The 16,832-nt window shown below is 39.0% G+C and overlaps 1 long non-coding RNA gene across 1 annotated transcript in view; it reads left to right on the top strand.

The window, feature by feature from the left end:
* LOC311604939 overlaps positions 1-16,832 on the top strand; it is a 194,049-nt gene that overhangs the window by 119,216 nt on the left and 58,001 nt on the right. The window contains exon 3 of the long non-coding RNA XR_014781757.1: positions 10,183-10,296. This is a non-coding gene — a long non-coding RNA (uncharacterized lncRNA). The remainder of the gene's footprint in view (positions 1-10,182; positions 10,297-16,832) is intronic.

The raw sequence follows: 16,832 nt of genomic DNA, 5'->3' as shown, positions 1-16,832 counted from the left end.
AGTAACCATTTATAACTTCTTTCTTTCTTTCTGATATTTATTAACTAGTGTGAAGTGGCCATTCCAGCCATGGATTTAATCTCTTCATATCAATTTTTAAAACTTCTAAAATGCAAAAGGTTGTGTACTGTTTGGTGTTCTCTTCACCAGCCTGTCCTTTCTCAGTCTTTCTCAAACTTTGTTCTGAATAGCGCTGGTACTACACCAACAGTGCCACGCCATTCCTCATTTTAAAACCACTGAGTACGACTGACTTTGGTGGAAGGAGACCTCGACGTTTGTAATTTATCAGGCTTCCTTGGTGGTTGTTCATCTTTTAGTTGCAGGATGTGTGTGTTGTGCACAGTTTTAAATTGGTTTAGTCATTTGTGGTTTCGTATACCTGTGAGGATGTGTAGCATTGAGATGTAGCCTCACTAATAAAGGCAGGTATCCAATACTGTTTCCTGGCTGTACTGATGAAGTCTCAGCAAGGAAATACAACATGCATATTCAAAGTTAATGTCATAACATAAAATATGTTTTGGTTCAGGGAGATCACTGCCTTTAGTCAATCTGCCTGTTTCACCTACAGGTATTTCTGAGAAATGGCAAGCTGAGGCCCAAGATCATCTCTATTTAAGCTTTACCATGTAGTGGGTACCCTCCAGGGGTCCCATCCCCTAGAATGCATGCTGTAGGTGATAAGAATAGACTGATTTATGATTACTCAATATCAGAAAGGTGTATCATCCCATTTCACAAATAGTGTTCTGCTAGATTAGAAAATATCATAAACCCATTGGAAAATCTTCAGTTCAGGAACTATAAACTGCTGGTAGTTTTTTTCCACCGTTTTAATTTAGCTATCTGTTTTGGATTACATAAATAAAAATGAGCCTGCATTTTCTTTATAAGATAAATCAATCTCTCTACATAGGAATCACTAGATTGAACATTAGGACATATATAAAATCGTGTCTTTAAAAGACATGAAAACATTTCTCAATAAGAAACAAGCTGCTCACAGTGACCTTCATGTTGAGCAGTGGGGGGTCAACACAGCCAGTAAATCATTTTGATTCACAGATGAGATCAACATATTCATATTTGTTTGCCAAATGTGTATTTTAATTTAAGCCTCCTCTGATTGATGTGTGTAATTTATGCTGCCTAGAACTAAGGCGTCATATTTTTCTTTTTTCCTAACTAACAGGGGGAGACTTTCTTGGAAACAGATAAAGGAAAGAGTCCAGTAATTTGTAGCAATGTGAGTAGAGCCACACATGCTCTAGAATTAATGTTCTTCATTAGGGCGAGTAGGATCAGCTGCATGTATACATCATGTTTTTAATTAACTCAGTCCCCACAACAGGACTCATGATTCAAACTGTTTGCGTTTTTTTTTTCTTAAATCACAAAATTAAAAAAAAATAGGTGGCACATTTTTTTTTCACGTGCAAAAAGGGGGGTATTTAGAGCACTGAAAGGCCCTTTGTATTATATAGAGAGTGATCAGAAGAGCTGTGTAATCCTGTGTTAATCAGATAAAGGAGAGCTTGGCATTGAATGATTCTGCTGAGATTCAGCAAAGTCAACCATTGTGACAGTTTTCCCTCCGAATAATAGCTATGATTTCAACTTATTTGTCTTAATGTCTTTAATGAACGCAATGTGTTAAGTGCCTCCCTCTTGCAGAACTGACCTGGTGGTGGTTTCATACGATACTAACAGCTTAAGGGAACTGCAGTCAGACAATGTGAGATCTCAAGTGAGGGGTGAGGGGAGAAACTTTTTATAGACATTTCATTCTCTGAGATCATATTAACATAAATCTGACAGTTAATCTCCATATTGCAAAAAGGCTGCCCAGACTCACTTAATTAAACTGAGAACAAACCTGCTTCCTTATTTGCCAGGTACAGTTTCTGTCTTACTCACTTTCAATTTTAATGCATGACTACAGTTTATGTCAAGAGCATGGGGCAGTACATTGTGGGCTCGTGCCATTGGGGTAGCCATGAATCCTCCCAGGCCATTCTCCATAGCATATGAAGCCCATGGCAGAGGCCTCAAATTTATCAATGTTTCTATTTTGCCTTAGATTGTTATGGCTAAGATTAAATTTGATATTTTCCTCAAGTCCACTTAAAATCTAATTTTTGCTGAATGTTTGTTGGATTTGTTTTATTGTTTGCTTTTGTTGTTGTTTGAAACAGGGTCTCTCTTCATAGCCCTGGCTGTCCTAGAACCTACTGTGTAGACCAGGCTGGCCTTGAACTCACAGAGATACTCATGTTTCTGACTCCCAAGTGCTGGGATTAAAGGTGTGTGCTACCATGCCTGGCTGCTGGGTTTATTTTGTCTGCACTCTGCTTTGAAAGAAAGATCTCGAAGCACGCATTGAAAATACAGGCGGTAAACCTTAAACCCCTACCCAGATCTAGACAATGGACAGAACACTCTCCACAGTAGAGTGGAGAGTGGGATATTACTTTCTCACATACTCTGGTGCCTCACCTTTGACCATGTCCCCTGGAGGGGGAGACCTGGTGGCACTCAGAGGAAGGACAGCAGGTTACCAAGGAGAGACTTGATACCCTATGAACATATACGGGGGAGGTAATCCCCCTCAGGAACAGTCATAGGGGAGGGGAATAAGAGGAAAATGGGAGGGAGGGAAGAATGGGAGGATACAAGGGATGGGATAACCATTGAGATGTAACAAGAATAAATTAATAAAGGAGAAAAAAAGGTAAAAAAAAAAAAAGAGAAAATACCTATGGAGGAATGTGTAGGACCTCAACATTGGTAAGCAGAAGGGTCTTCTAATTTCTACTTGTCCCTCTCATAAATGTTGGTTTTTTTTCCTCAGATGAAAAGATAATGTGAGAGCCACACCTAGACTGTATGAATACATGGTTCAGGCTGAGCTCAGAGCATTTCTATCTATCTATCCCTAGGCCTTGGTCCGGAAGCTTCTATCTTCCATTATTCAATTTAATCTTCTGCAAGCCCAGACCTAAGGCTTCAGTTTCCAGCCTTCATCTGTTAACTTAGGCCTTCCAGCCCCCAAAAAGCATTACTGAATAAGCTCACTGTTTCTAGCTCTTTCTGAGGTCTTGCTGGCTGGTTCAACTCAACGTTCCAGCTCAAAACTCCTCTCCAATCTGACTGATTCACACTGGCTTCTCTTGGCTTCTCAATGAATTGCTCTGCTTGGAAAAACTACTTCTGAATTTCATGAACTGACCTGCACTGACTGCACTTACTATGTGGAATCAACTGCTTTCAACTGAACTGCACTGAACTGAACTCAACCTTCTCTCTCCTGGCACTGCTCTGAAGTGGCCTCCTTTTCCTGTCTGATTGCATGAGAGTTGGGCATACCCTATCTCTGACTCATCCTGTTAAATCTTTCCCTGATTTGTCGCTTTGTCTGTCCCTTAATTAGGTGTCATTGTTTGGGATTAAAGTTGTATACTAAAGGTGTGTCTGAATTTCAGACTGAAAACACAAAGCTAGGTGTCTGTGATCACTTGCCAGAGTAGCCATGTTGCTGGGTTAAAATTTTTCTCTATACACTCTTCCATGCCAAACCAAACAAGTCCTCTGTTAGTAAAAGTTAATAAGTTTTGTGAGGTTAGAATATGTTCATTCATCCAATAAATGTTTATGATATACATTCTTTATATTAATCTCTTTTCTGGGCAAAAGTGAATGCTATAAAATCTCTGCCCCCATGCAGCTTCTATTTTGGTTGGAGAAACAGTAGTAGTTTATTCCATAATGTCAAACATTTTACATTCCATGAAGTAATCCTAAAAAAGTAGAGTGGAAATCCTGGTATTAATATGCAGATGAATGTCTAGAGAAAGTAAGAAAAGATCTCTTTGATGATCTGTCATTTTGTCAGTCTCGTGTAAAGGGAGGAGGCAAAGACTGAGAATTATGGGAAATAGATATCCAGGAAGAGGAAGTTGTAGCTTCAAATTTCATGCATGACAGCCAGTTTGAGTTAATGAAGCATCCAAAACTGGCTTCTGGCACAGCTGCTTTTAATCTCTTCGTTCTTTCTGAAACGTTATGATCCAGAGCTCCAGCTCCACAGTCAGCACTACTCTCAGTAATACTGTCTTTCAGGCTCCTATCACAGAATGACTTATTAAGCTTTCTTTGCAGGACTCAACTGCTTTTCTAGCCCAAAGTTCCAAAGTCTTCTACATTCCTAAACAAACAAACAAATAAAAACAAAAACAAACCAAACCAAAACCAACACAGTGGGATTTTTCAGAGACATTTTCAGTTTTAGTAACAACTTTTATATTAGTTACACTTTGTTGTTATGAGAAAATATCGTTGTCAAAAGCAACTTAGAAGAAAAGGTTTATTCTGGGTTAACAGATGTGGAGAGAATAATAGTGAGAGAAGCATAGCAGTAGTTTCCAAGAGCACATCTCCAGAAGCAAACATAAGATGGAGCAAAAGAACTGGATGTTGAAGCTGAAAGTCTCATAGCCCTGTCCCAGTGATGTGCTTTCTCATAGCCCTGTCCCAGTGATGTGTTTTCTCATAGCCCTGTCCCAGTGATGTGCTTTCTCATAGCCCTGTCCCAGTGATGTGTTTTCTCATAGCCCTGTCCCAGTGATGTGTTTTCTCATAGCCCTGTCCCAGTGATGTGCTTTCTCATAGGCCGGTCCCAGTGATGTGTTTTCACTATAAAATTTCCATGACCTAACATTTCCATGATCCCAAATAATGCCTTCAACCAGGGATTACCTATTTGACTACCTGACTCGATGAGAGCTATTTGTTACTCAAACCATCACAGACACTATACTACAAAGCAAAACATTAAGAAAGTCAAATAAATTTAGAAATGGAATAAATTCAGAAAGTTTCACATGAAGGGCAACAGGGATGTCATATATAGCTTATAGCAATCTACAATGGCATAACGTTAAAAGTTCTCAACCTTCATTAGATGCTTTCAAATCTTAAGTTGTAATAAGAGCCCTAAGGAAGTTCCCTTATAAGTTTTCCAGGTAAACATATACTCACTACAGTGGTGTGTATGCTAGTCCACATTAAACCATAACTGCGCTATGAAGAAGTGAGAGTGGCCTTAAGTGAGCATGACTGGTGAAAGAGGTAACACTGACTTGGTAGAACTTTGACCCCAACAAGACAATCTGCCAGGTCATAAATCCCAGGAAGACATGACTATGCATTGTTCTTCATATTGTCAGGTCTTGACTCATACCAAGGGCCATTTAATATTTTTTTGAATAAAGAAAATTAAGATATAGCATATATAGCATAATAGCTCATAAAATAAAATTCAAACATCTAACCTCTGGTTGGGACCATGTAGTACATGACGTAATTTTCATTTGCCAGCTATAGCTAAGAGGCATTTTATGTCTTTTTTGTTCCTAGAATGATCATGATGACTGTCTAAAATAAAAATAGTTTATAACCCAGAGGAGGAAAACAGACCATGAAGGTGGCCCAGAGGGAGCCAATGTCTTCTCTTCAAGATACGAGTGGGGTGTAGATCAGCATGGCTGCTTGGCACACATATTTTAGGCTCATGGATCTGTTTTCTAACATTCTGAAAATAGGCAAAGTCCACTGTGGCTGAGCTGAAATTTTCCTGCTATGTATTTCTGCTGTTCTTTGAGAAGATTTCAAGATATCAGAAACACATTGTTTTTCCCATCATTCAGAAGAGCACCAACAAATATCAACTGACTGGTAGTGAGGAAGGATCCAGAGGCAGGAAGAGCAATGCCAAGTCTGTCCCCTGCTGTTTTGCTGCCAGACAGATCATCCTCTATATGAGTCTGACCTCACATTTCTTCCATAGCAGAAGAAATGTGCTTTTTTTTCTTCACCTTCACAGATGTAGTTGTCACTTGAATGACCTGAACTATAGTGCACTGAGAAAACAGAAGAGAAAAAAACCATGTTCTTGGAATTATGAATATATTATATTACACCATTCATATGGCAGTCAAAATATTTATTAGTTTCTCATTAGTAGATACGGATAAAATCAAGACACTTATGCTCTGGGCAATGTCATGCACCTGTGACACAAGCTTCTATATCTTACAGCAATGATTCAAGAATTTTCTTGTTGGATGAAGGTAGATGGTTTAAAAATGGTCTCTCTAGTTTAGTAGATAAAAATATAATCACTTAGGTTGTGTCACATGTCCAAAGATGTATACTGTATAAATAACCATGACTCTTAAATGAATCCTCTTCAGATCTTCAAGTTGACATGGAATTAGGTTTGGAAATTTTGTAGGACCTACATGCCGCATTTAAGGAAGCTAGTCTATGAATTAGTGAAGACTCTCAGAGACCAAAATTAATTTTGGCTAAATAAAGCAAAGAGGCAATATATTCAGAGGCTTTAGCGTAGTTCATAGAGTTACCAAGTAGCTTAGAGAAGTTGTACCCCTTGTGTACTTAAAATCTACAAGCAAAGACTTTAGTCACACCCTTTTGTAGTATCCTTGGTCGTTAAATATCCACTTCACCAATGCTTTGCTCATTGAAATGTTTATTACTCATGGGTTAATAGCCTCATACAATCTCCCTTTCTTCTCTTTCCATCAGTAGTATTTAGAAATCCCAAAGAGAGGGGAACAAAGAAACAAATTTCTCAACTTCTCTGTGTACTAACATACAAAAAGAAGAAAGTATCCTGGGTCTGGATTTGGGTCTCAGGTTAATCTCATTCCAGTGTGACTTCCATTTCTTCAAATGCTTTGCCCCCTATTTACCTCAAAAGTTGATGTTTCATTGAGTTTTTATAGGTGTTAATAGTGTGAAAATTGTGACTATAATAAAGTTCTATGACAGTCACTGTAACCACTCTACTGAAATTTATACTCTGGTATTTATTTATAACTATTTCAATTTTCTGCTCTACCCTTACGGTCTGAGGTATTTTATTATTGTCCATTTCTCTTTGTGATATCCAAGTATGTGCTCTTCTCTAGTGGGATCAAATTATACAGCACACTGCAAGCCTGCACCTGCCAGCTGGAAACAGGGCTTTGTGCTTATCCTCAAAGCCATGTAAGAGCTCCAGAGAAAAGCACAGATCAGGACCCTTCGTGATCTGCACCTTACTTTGCCATTTCTCTTATTTTTCTCATGAAATTTTTGCTTCTTCTGGTCAAATTAAGTTTTTCACATCTGCAAATGCCTCAAGTCTTCCAGGAATGTTTGCCATATGTATCTTGCTTCTCTGCTACGTAACCATCCCCAATCCTATGCGATACCCACATTTCAAAGCCCAACACACATGGTAATAAAATTACATTATTTTGAGTAGGTATAATTCTTTGCCTTCTGAAAAAAAACTCTTTTTGCATGGGCAGTGGTTTTATTGTCACATAATCATAGTTCTTTGTTTCTTAGGGTGGCACACACTCTAGGTTGATTTAGGTACATTCTCATCAGTATGCCAAGGCCTCCAGAACTCAGAAATGTCTGGAACAGAACTTACTAACACCTTGAGGTTCTACAGAGACTTTAGCTCTTTAAGATTGCTGATTTCTTTTCTTTTCTTTTCTTTTCTTTCTTTTTTTTTTCAAGACATGGTATCTTTGGGAAGCCTTGGCTGTCCTGGAACTCATTCTGTCTGCCAGACTGGCCTTGAACTTAGAGATCTGCCTACCTCTGCCTCCCAAATGCTGGGATTAAAGGTGTACATCACCGCTGTCCAATACTTGTTAAGTTCTTGTACCTATTTGATACATTATATCATTCACATTTTATAAAGGAAATTAAAATCCAGACAATAAAATTAGGAAGTAATTATGGGAACAGGAATAACATCAAAATTTCTTGGTTGCCAACATATCATTACTCACCTCCGTGTGTGTGTGTGTGTGTGTGTGTGTGTGTGTGTGTGTGTGTGTGTGTGTGTGTACTTTTACTCCTGCACATTAAAAAATTGTGGTGATTAATGGTAAGATTTTAAGCCACAGTTGATCTGTTTATGGCTACACTGCTTGAATATTTTGTAATGGACATATGGCATTTCTCTACCCCTGAAGATATTATATTCACTCCAGATAACCTAATTTCAAGCTAATCTTTGATATGGGCACTGACTCTGAGAAATAGGTCATAGCTTTTTTTTTTTAAGAGCTTTAAACACAGCTAGAGTTAAATGTTCTGCTTTGCGCATGGAGTGACAGCCCCTTGCAGTATGGGCCAAGGGGGATGGGTTCCAGAAAACTAAGGTTGTCCTCTCAGCAAGATGATACTTCTTCTAAATTGATAAAAAAAAAAAAAAAGGGAAACTATCTTTATTAATGAGTCTCCAATGTTACTTCTTTTGGTTCCATGGAGAGAACTAGCTGACGGCTGACACAACAGTGTAGTATGCTGAAGTAAAAGATGCCTACGTTTAGACCATGGCCTGTATCTCGTTATGTAACTAGCAACTGGGTTACACATTCCTTTTGTTTGAGAAAATGATGGGCTCCATTTCCAGCCGTACAAAGAGATATCATGTACACAAGTGTTGGGAAAAGGACGATCACTTTGTGATTTCAGATGTATTTCTAGTCACCCGCGTTAGGGAATGTTGTCAAATATTTCTGAGAAAGCTCGCACTGTCTCTGCAGGTTGATTAGACGAGCTCTTGTGCGTCAGAAACCTGACTACTTTCCAACAACTTGATTTCACAAATGGAAAAACAGCATCTGTTTTCCTGCAGCCTCACATATGGCGATCATTGTTGCTAAGACAAGCTGAAGCAGGTAGCCCATGCGACTGTGCCCCTCTGGAGTGCTACAGCCTCCTGGGACCAGATTACACTGGTCTGCTGTGAAGGACTGTGCCTCCCCAGGCAGTAGAAAGTGCATATTTAATCAACATATGCAAAGCATCCCTATGAACAGCCATTACAAAGAAAATGATCAAATGCAATATTTACACCCTGTGTTTGCAATGGGCTGGTTTGGATAGGTATGCCTCATGCCGCACACAGCCAGTATGACTGCTAAGGAAAAAATCAACCAGTTGCTAGCAGAGTCAAAGAAGACCAACTACTTGTCTGTACACAAGTGGCATAGTGCTGCTGCTAGAGACAGGCCTGGTACTGTTTCACTATACAGGGCTCTCTCCTCAGATGCTTTCCTATGTCTTACAGTGTACATACTACACATAAAATTATTGAATCAGTGGCTCATTTTTAGGGGAGAAAGATCATGAAGCTGAACTGCCATCCCTATTGATCCCTCTCAAGATCAATGTTTGTGGGGTTTTTTGTTGTTGTTGTTGTTGTTTTTTACAATGATATAAAGTGTTCATTTGATTCACTTTTAATAAGTGTACAATCTGCATGACAAGATCCCATCTATCTTCTCAACTTTCAATGTTTGTGTTTTAATGGTCCGATGATTAGCAGCAACAGAGCTAAATCTCAGAAGACTCCAACAGCCAAGTGTTTTGCAAACTGACTCTGTGTGTGTGTGAGAGAGAGAGAGAGAGCGCGCGCGGGCAGGCGGGGGGAGGGGCAGGGGAGGGAGGGAGAGAGAGAGAGAGAGAGAGAGAGAGAGAGAGAGAGAGAGAGAGAGAGAGAGAGATCTTTAAAATTGTTCTGTTGATGACTTCAACCCTGATTTGAAAGAATGCAATTGTATGCAGGATGAAAATCCTTAGCATTTCTGAAGAAGTCTTGGATTCTTTTGAATATCACTGTTGATAAACATAGTCATTTATGAGCTACTGTTCAGCAGAGCCCTAGGCAGGGTCACAGTAGACTGGAACTAGAAAATCTGAACTTACTTATTGCTTATTAAGCTAATTTGTAGTCCTAACTTGTCATTTGAAATTTTCCTTTTATTTATTTTGGGCATCAGCTTTATTCTAAAAATTCAAGGCAATGATAAATTTGGAGCATTGTAGCCTTTTGGACCTTTGATCACCAAATATAGGAGGAAGGAAGAAATCAAAGGTAGAATGCCAGTTTGCATTGACATACTGAAAGCATATGAGTCAAAAGAAGCCACAAGGAAGACGGTAAAATCCTCTTAGTCCTTATCAAAGCTGAGTTGGGGCACCAGGCACAGTGTGTTTTTTGACTTGAACTCCTAAAGTACACAACTGAGATGTGGCAACATTGAACTTAATGTGACTTAGAATAACAGGTGCCCCTTCAAATCATAGGTGGACCCTTCAGGAAGGCTCTGTGACCACTGCATGCCTCTGGGAAGACTCTGTGTCCAGAGAACATTCACTTCAGAACACATCCAAGGCTCCTATCTTTGAACATTTTCCCTGGTAAGTTTTTCTTTGTTCCTTTTGCTCTTTGTTTATTGAAATGGGGCCTTGATGCTTAGCACAGTTTGGCTTTGAGCTCGGGATCTCTCTGCATAAGCTTCCTTTGTGCTGGGATTATAGGCATATACCAACAAGCCTTGATTGTCCTCTCAGTCTTGAGATATGGTACTCTGGATGGTACTGTTATCATGTTTGTAGCTTATGCCCTTTCTTGGTAATCCTAATTAGCCACAGTTCCAACAGAAAGAATTGGAAAGCAGTGTATACATAGGTAAAACATTTACTGTCACCCTCAAGTGTGTGGTTTCTGTTTCTATAGTCAATGGAGTTATACAAATATTAAATTGACAATTCCAGAAGAAACTAATCCTCATTTTTTGTTTTGTTTGTTTTTTGCTTTTTTTTTTTTTTACACAGAATTTCTTTGTGTAGCCTTGGCTATTCTGGACTCAGTTTGTAGACCAGGCTAGCCTTGAACTCACAGAAATCTACCTGCCTCTGCCTCCCAAGCACTGGGATTAAAGGCGTGTACCATTGCCCAGAAATTCTCAAGTTTTAACCAATTTTGTACTGTAATAACCCTTTTGTTTTGAATTACTAACTTTTATTGCCCTTAGTTCATGAGTTGACCGTTATCCGAGGTGTACATTTACAGCAAAAACTATAGCATATGTACTAGAACTATACGTAGTTTCACCCTGTCATGTGGGCTCAGAAGGTGCCTCCATTTTTTTTAACTACTGTGTGAATTTGAGACCCCCATTTCTCTGCGCTTTTAAAAACAATTGTATTTTTTATACATATAAATGCTTTCCTGCATGTGTGTATATGAACCACATGTGTGCAGTGTCCGTGAAGGCTGGATGCGAGTGTCAGATCTTCTGGAACTGGAGTTACAGATCGTAAGGACATGCCATGCGAGGGACTGAACAGCCATCCTCCGAGAGAGTCCAGGCGCCCTAATCCTTCAGCCACCTCTCCAGAACCAAGAAGTCTGTTTATCTCTCCTGCTCTCAGTATTTTTAACTTTATAGTGAGAACACTTAACTTGAAGTAGTGACGCTCCTTAGACACCCAGGGAATAAAAATTTTCCGTGTACCCTTACAACCACATTTAACTGTATGGAGAGCACCTAAAATTTCTGTCTAGTTTTACTTGAGATGAAGCCTTTTTTCAATCAACAGGAGTTTTTAGACCTCTGAAATGGGGGCAACAAATTTACTATAGATTCAATCGTTTAGTCATTTATCCAGTCCAGCCATTTATCATTTGTCCAATCATTGTTTGCCATAATCCATCTTCATTTGCAACATGAAGAGGTGCATTCTGAAATGTTTTCTGATGAAAATGTCTGAGATCAAGGTAGATGATGCAATTTGCAACACAAAAATATACATTTTAGTATTTTGTATAATTTTTATAATGGGGGCTATCTATACTGTAGACATATAATGTATGTAATTCAGTGGTGGTTTATAGAGCTCATCTTTCCTCAGTCTTCTTGGTTCCAGTGATACAAAGGTGATTGAAGCATGTTAGGACACAAGTGGACAAGTTTAGTATGACTAACAGAAAGTGTAATCCCAGAACAACATTTTAGCAAAGTTAACAGAATATACATTGGCAACACAGATTCACTTCTACGTTTCGGTGAAAATGAAAACCTTAAAGTCAACTAACTTACCTTTAGTTAAAAGAAATAGTTATTTCTGGACTACTTCCAGTCTTCTTAAAGTCTTAGGTGTTTTGCTTTCTTCTACATTTTTGGTGGAAGCTGGGAAAAATAACTCAAAACAACTAAAAACTTTACAAATATATGCAAAGGAGGATTTGTTTCTCCAGCTTTGTGAAGGTGACTGAGTTCCTTCCCCTGTGTCCCTCGTGAGCTTAGTTGTGAATCATCTCTGCATAATGATCTGCCCAGGGATCTTGTAGCCTATTCTAAAAAATACGGACAGTGTCACTAGCACCCCACCCCCACAGAAAGCTTGTCAGTGCCAGAAAATCACGGCACTCTAATTTTATCCAAATAACTCCAAAGAGATGTTATGATGTCATGGTACAGGAGCAGATCCTCAGAAGGCAAGTTAGTCTGCACGAGCTGTTTCTTCCTAGAATGTTGTGTTTAAAAGGGCTCACATGGAGCAGATGTTAAAATATTCAAAGAGAGGAGTGATGCCTATATTGTAGCTTTTTCATTACCTGCCCTGGGAAACTCCATTTCATGACTATGGGTCCCTTTTAGTGAAATGACATCTTTTTGGAGAGGTGGAAAGAAAACAAGGGCTTTGGAATCAACACATTAGAATATTCAGTCTACTCTTACGAGCATCACCCAATATATTGTGAAACACAGACCTGACACAGACATAGCCTTTTAGCTCTGGAGCAGAACCCGTGATGTAACCAGAAGCTTCTCTCACATGTAAGAAGGTGTTGTGTACCAGCTGTGCCATTTGCCAGTGTCTAGCTAGGGATCTTGGTCCCTTTGCTCAATCTTTTCAAAACCTTGTCCTTTTTTTCCTCCTACGAAGCAGTCCCAATCACTCATCAGTTCATGGCAGAAACTGAACAGGAAAGTGAATAGAAAAGTGTTCAGCTTGTCTGGCACAAAGGGGATGTTTGTTCTAAGATGGATAGCTACTTCTTTCTGTATTGTCCTTGTATTGAATTTGGTCACCTGAAAGCAAAGATAAATACTTGGAAATCATGACTGTATGCAAGGGACTCCTTAGGGAAGTAAGGATCCAGATAACCCTTCTCTAAAGCAGACAGGAAGTGTGCTTGAGCAGAGAAGCCTGGAGAGGTGGGTCATTCTTCTGCAGTAAACAAAGCACATCCTAGTAAGGGTGCTGAAGCTCCTAGGTTTGATAATAAAGACAAACAACAGATTGGAGACCCAGTACCCAAGACACCCTTATAGTCTTTGTTGTTTGTTGTTTTCTCAAGATAGTGTCATCTAATCCCTCACTCAATCCAGTCTTTGCTTTTACCTTCTGCTCTTAGGAATTTGGTATCTGATTTTCACATTCATCTTAGATACATGAGTTAATTTTTCTTTGTTTTCTAACAGCTTTTGATCTTGATTGAAATATGAACTTTTAGTCACTTTATATTGAATAATTAGAATAATTTAAATACATTTTATATAAGAAAAATAAGCAAGAAAGGAATAGCCATAAAGAAAATATATTTATGTCCTTTATCTAGGAAAGCTGAAATGAGACAAAGAAAAATTAAAATGTTGATGGAAAATATTGAGATCAGAGCTCTATCGTCAAAGGGAAATGAAGCTTGTAATTTAACAATTAAGAAAAATAAACACATCAGAACAAAATGCTTTTGTTTATAAAATAGAAAATATCAAGTAAGAAAAGCAATTACTAACACCAAGCCTTTTTTGTAATGATGACTATACATCAGTATTGCCAAATGTATAAATAAAAATGGAAATTCCAGTTAATGATTTTTAATTATACTTTTATAACTGATGCCAAATATATATTATCAAAGAGCTGAATGATTGACTAAATGTTTTAGTTTTCATCTGTATGTTTGGTGTCATGTAGAGAAATACTCAATCTAAGAAGTATATTAAGAAATTATTGAGCAAAACAGTAATCTACTGAAGAAATTATAAAGGATTTTTAAAGATGCTGTCTTCACAGATAAACACTGTGAAGAAATTTTTAAGTCAGCATACCAATCTGTACCTGATAGTATCATTTTTAACTCTTCTTGTGCTTTTTCTGCATCATTGGGCCTTTCTTGAACTCTTAATATTCCCATTTTGCTCATATTTAAAATTTAATATCATTAGCATATATTTGTTAACCAAACTCAAAATGCAGATAGAATAATTACAAAGTGTCTGTGAAATTTTAAAGCAAAACACTGATAACAAAATGACACCACTACAGTTTATTGATGTGGGTTAAAAAAGCAGAAAATTACATATATGGCTCATAAATATATGAAGGATGGCTTGGACCATGGGAATTCCATCTAAACATATATATGAATGAATATTAGGTCTGGCATCTCTTTGTTTGAAGCACTGAACTCTTCATTTTGGGGGAAGTAATAAAGCTCCCCTTTAACACTCCTCCTCCCATCCTTTCTGCCTTTGCTACATTTCTCAGACAAAAAGTCACTGTTGGCTTAATACGTCTTTCTCACATTTCACTTCTTGGTGTCATTCACACGTTCCTTATTGGAAGATTTTTGAGGGCCAGAATTTACATTTACTTGTGACATTTCCACCACCAATTAAGCTAGATGCAATGAGTCCTTTCCTTTTTGTATTGTTTTGGAGAAAGGGCCTCTGTAGGTGATGCGGGCTAGCTTTAAGCATGTCATCAAGCTGACTCATCTCACGCTGGTGTACTGCCACACACCTTGCTGAGAAAAGTTTAACTGTATTTAAGTGATCTTAGAAGGTTAGTAGACAGACGCTAGAAACTTGCGGGCCTAGGTGTAGGTGTAGTTAGATGGAAGTGCTCTGTGCTCAGCCTAAGCCATGAATTCATAAAGCTTAGGTACTTCCCTCATCTGAGGCTCTCCTTTTAAATTTAGCATGTTCACTCTCTTCTCTTTTCTTATGCACCACTGTGGACATGTGAAGCCTCAGCCTACTGCAGTTATTGAATTGATATCAGAATATATATGTCTGAAATACAACATTGTTTTTGACTGGATATATATACATATATCCAGTAACTCAACTTGTACATCACACTATAAAACTAGAAAGAATTTGCATGCAACGAACAGCAATATGCAAAGAGTCACTTCCCAGCACTCTGTGCCACAAACTGCAGGTGATCTTGCAGCCGTTTGTGCTTGGCACTGATGTGGTTTAGTGATCTAAACTTGGCCGAAGTGTTACTGTTAGTTTAGCGGGGAATGAAATGTCTTATTTCTTGAGCATACAGGAATTTTACTTATGAGTAGGTTGAGTGGGGATGATTCGAAGCTCTGACTGCTGTCAGTATCAGCTACTTAGTCTTTGCTGTAGGGGAGCTGCACAGAATGTCAGTTTCTCTGTTATATCGCATATTTTAGATTCAAAGTAGGACTCTTAAGTCACTTTTCGGTTGTTGTGGTAAGACGCCATGACTAAGGCATCTACCAAAAAAGAGTTTACACCTTCAAAGAGTTGGAGCCTGTGTCCATCATGGCAGGGAACATGGCAGCAGGCATGGTTCTGGAGCAGGAGCAGAGAGCTTTCCCCTTGGGGCAATAACTGTAAGACAGAGAGATATCATTGGAATGGCCTGGGCTCTTGAAATCTCAAAGCTTGCCCCAGTGGCACACCTCCTCCAACAGAAACACACCTCCTAATCCTTCCCAAACAGTTTCTCTAACTAGAACGAAATACTCAAATATATGAGCCCACAGGGTGGAATTATTATTCAAACCACCAAACTAGGAAACTCACATTTGTAACCATCAGCTGCCTATTTTGATACTTATTACTGAGGCAACGGATTTATAACAGAAAAGGTTGAATTTATTCATAGTTTTGGTTCACGATTGGGTAGCCCTGCTGGGTTTGTCTTTGTAGCGAGGGAGGACATGTTCTGAAGCAACAGTGCTCACTCTATGGCTGGGAATGGGAGAACAAGATCCCAGCTGTTAAAGGCTCTCCAGCCTTTCATTAGTGTCATAGTGGGAGCCGACCTTTAACACAAGCACCGTGGCAGGACGTTCCAAACACAAATTGTAGCATGAACTTCTATAACAGTCAAATCATATTTTGATTAAGCATAATAATTCTCAAGAAGCTCAATTTTACAATTCCTCAGAACTCTGTCAAGGAAGTGTCTTCTACCTAGTGGTGCTGGCCTGGTGATTTTACTGTTTGCATTAGCTGGTTATGCAAGTTTTTGTAGTTGTGTGCCATCACTTTCTTTCTTTTCTTTTTCTTTTTTTTTTTTTTTTTTTTTTTGGTTTTTTTCGAGACAGGGTCTCTCTGTGTTAGCCTTGGCTGTCCTGGACTCACTTTGTAGACCAGGCTGGCCTCGAACTCACAGCGATCCGCCTGCCTCTGCCTCCCGAGTGCTGGGATTAAAGGCGTGCGCCACCACGCCCGGCTTCTTTTCTTTTTCTTTTGTCTTTCAATTACCTTTTGATTGTCTCAGTGCTATAATGAAAACAAAACCAAGCTGGGGCTCTAGGGGACTGAGGTTGAAGCCAGGCTACCTGGCCCCTGTGCTTCAAGAAGAAGAATCCCCAGTGCTGCACTTTTAGTTGCCACCACTACTCTGCCTCGACGCACAACTTACACACTCGTGTATGGCTTTTATTAGGTACGATTCCTTGTTCTCTTTTTCTTTTTATCTTTTAAAGAAAAAAAAGCAAAAATGGTATGATGCTCATAGAAATCATCCTGGAGAATATTAAGCTAGGATTGAAGGAAAGACAGAGGGACCCAGAGGGAACAAGAACTCCACAAGAAGACTGACAGAGTCAACTAACTGAGGACCATGGAGGATCACAGAGACTGAACCACCAACCAAAGAGCATGCATTGA

This window comes from Acomys minous (assembly GCF_964271855.1).
Source record: "Acomys minous genome assembly, chromosome: 9".
Lineage (NCBI taxonomy): Eukaryota > Metazoa > Chordata > Mammalia > Rodentia > Muridae > Acomys > Acomys minous.
The sequence above is the reverse complement of the archived record's forward strand: the minus strand, read 5'-3'. Positions and strand labels throughout refer to the sequence as shown.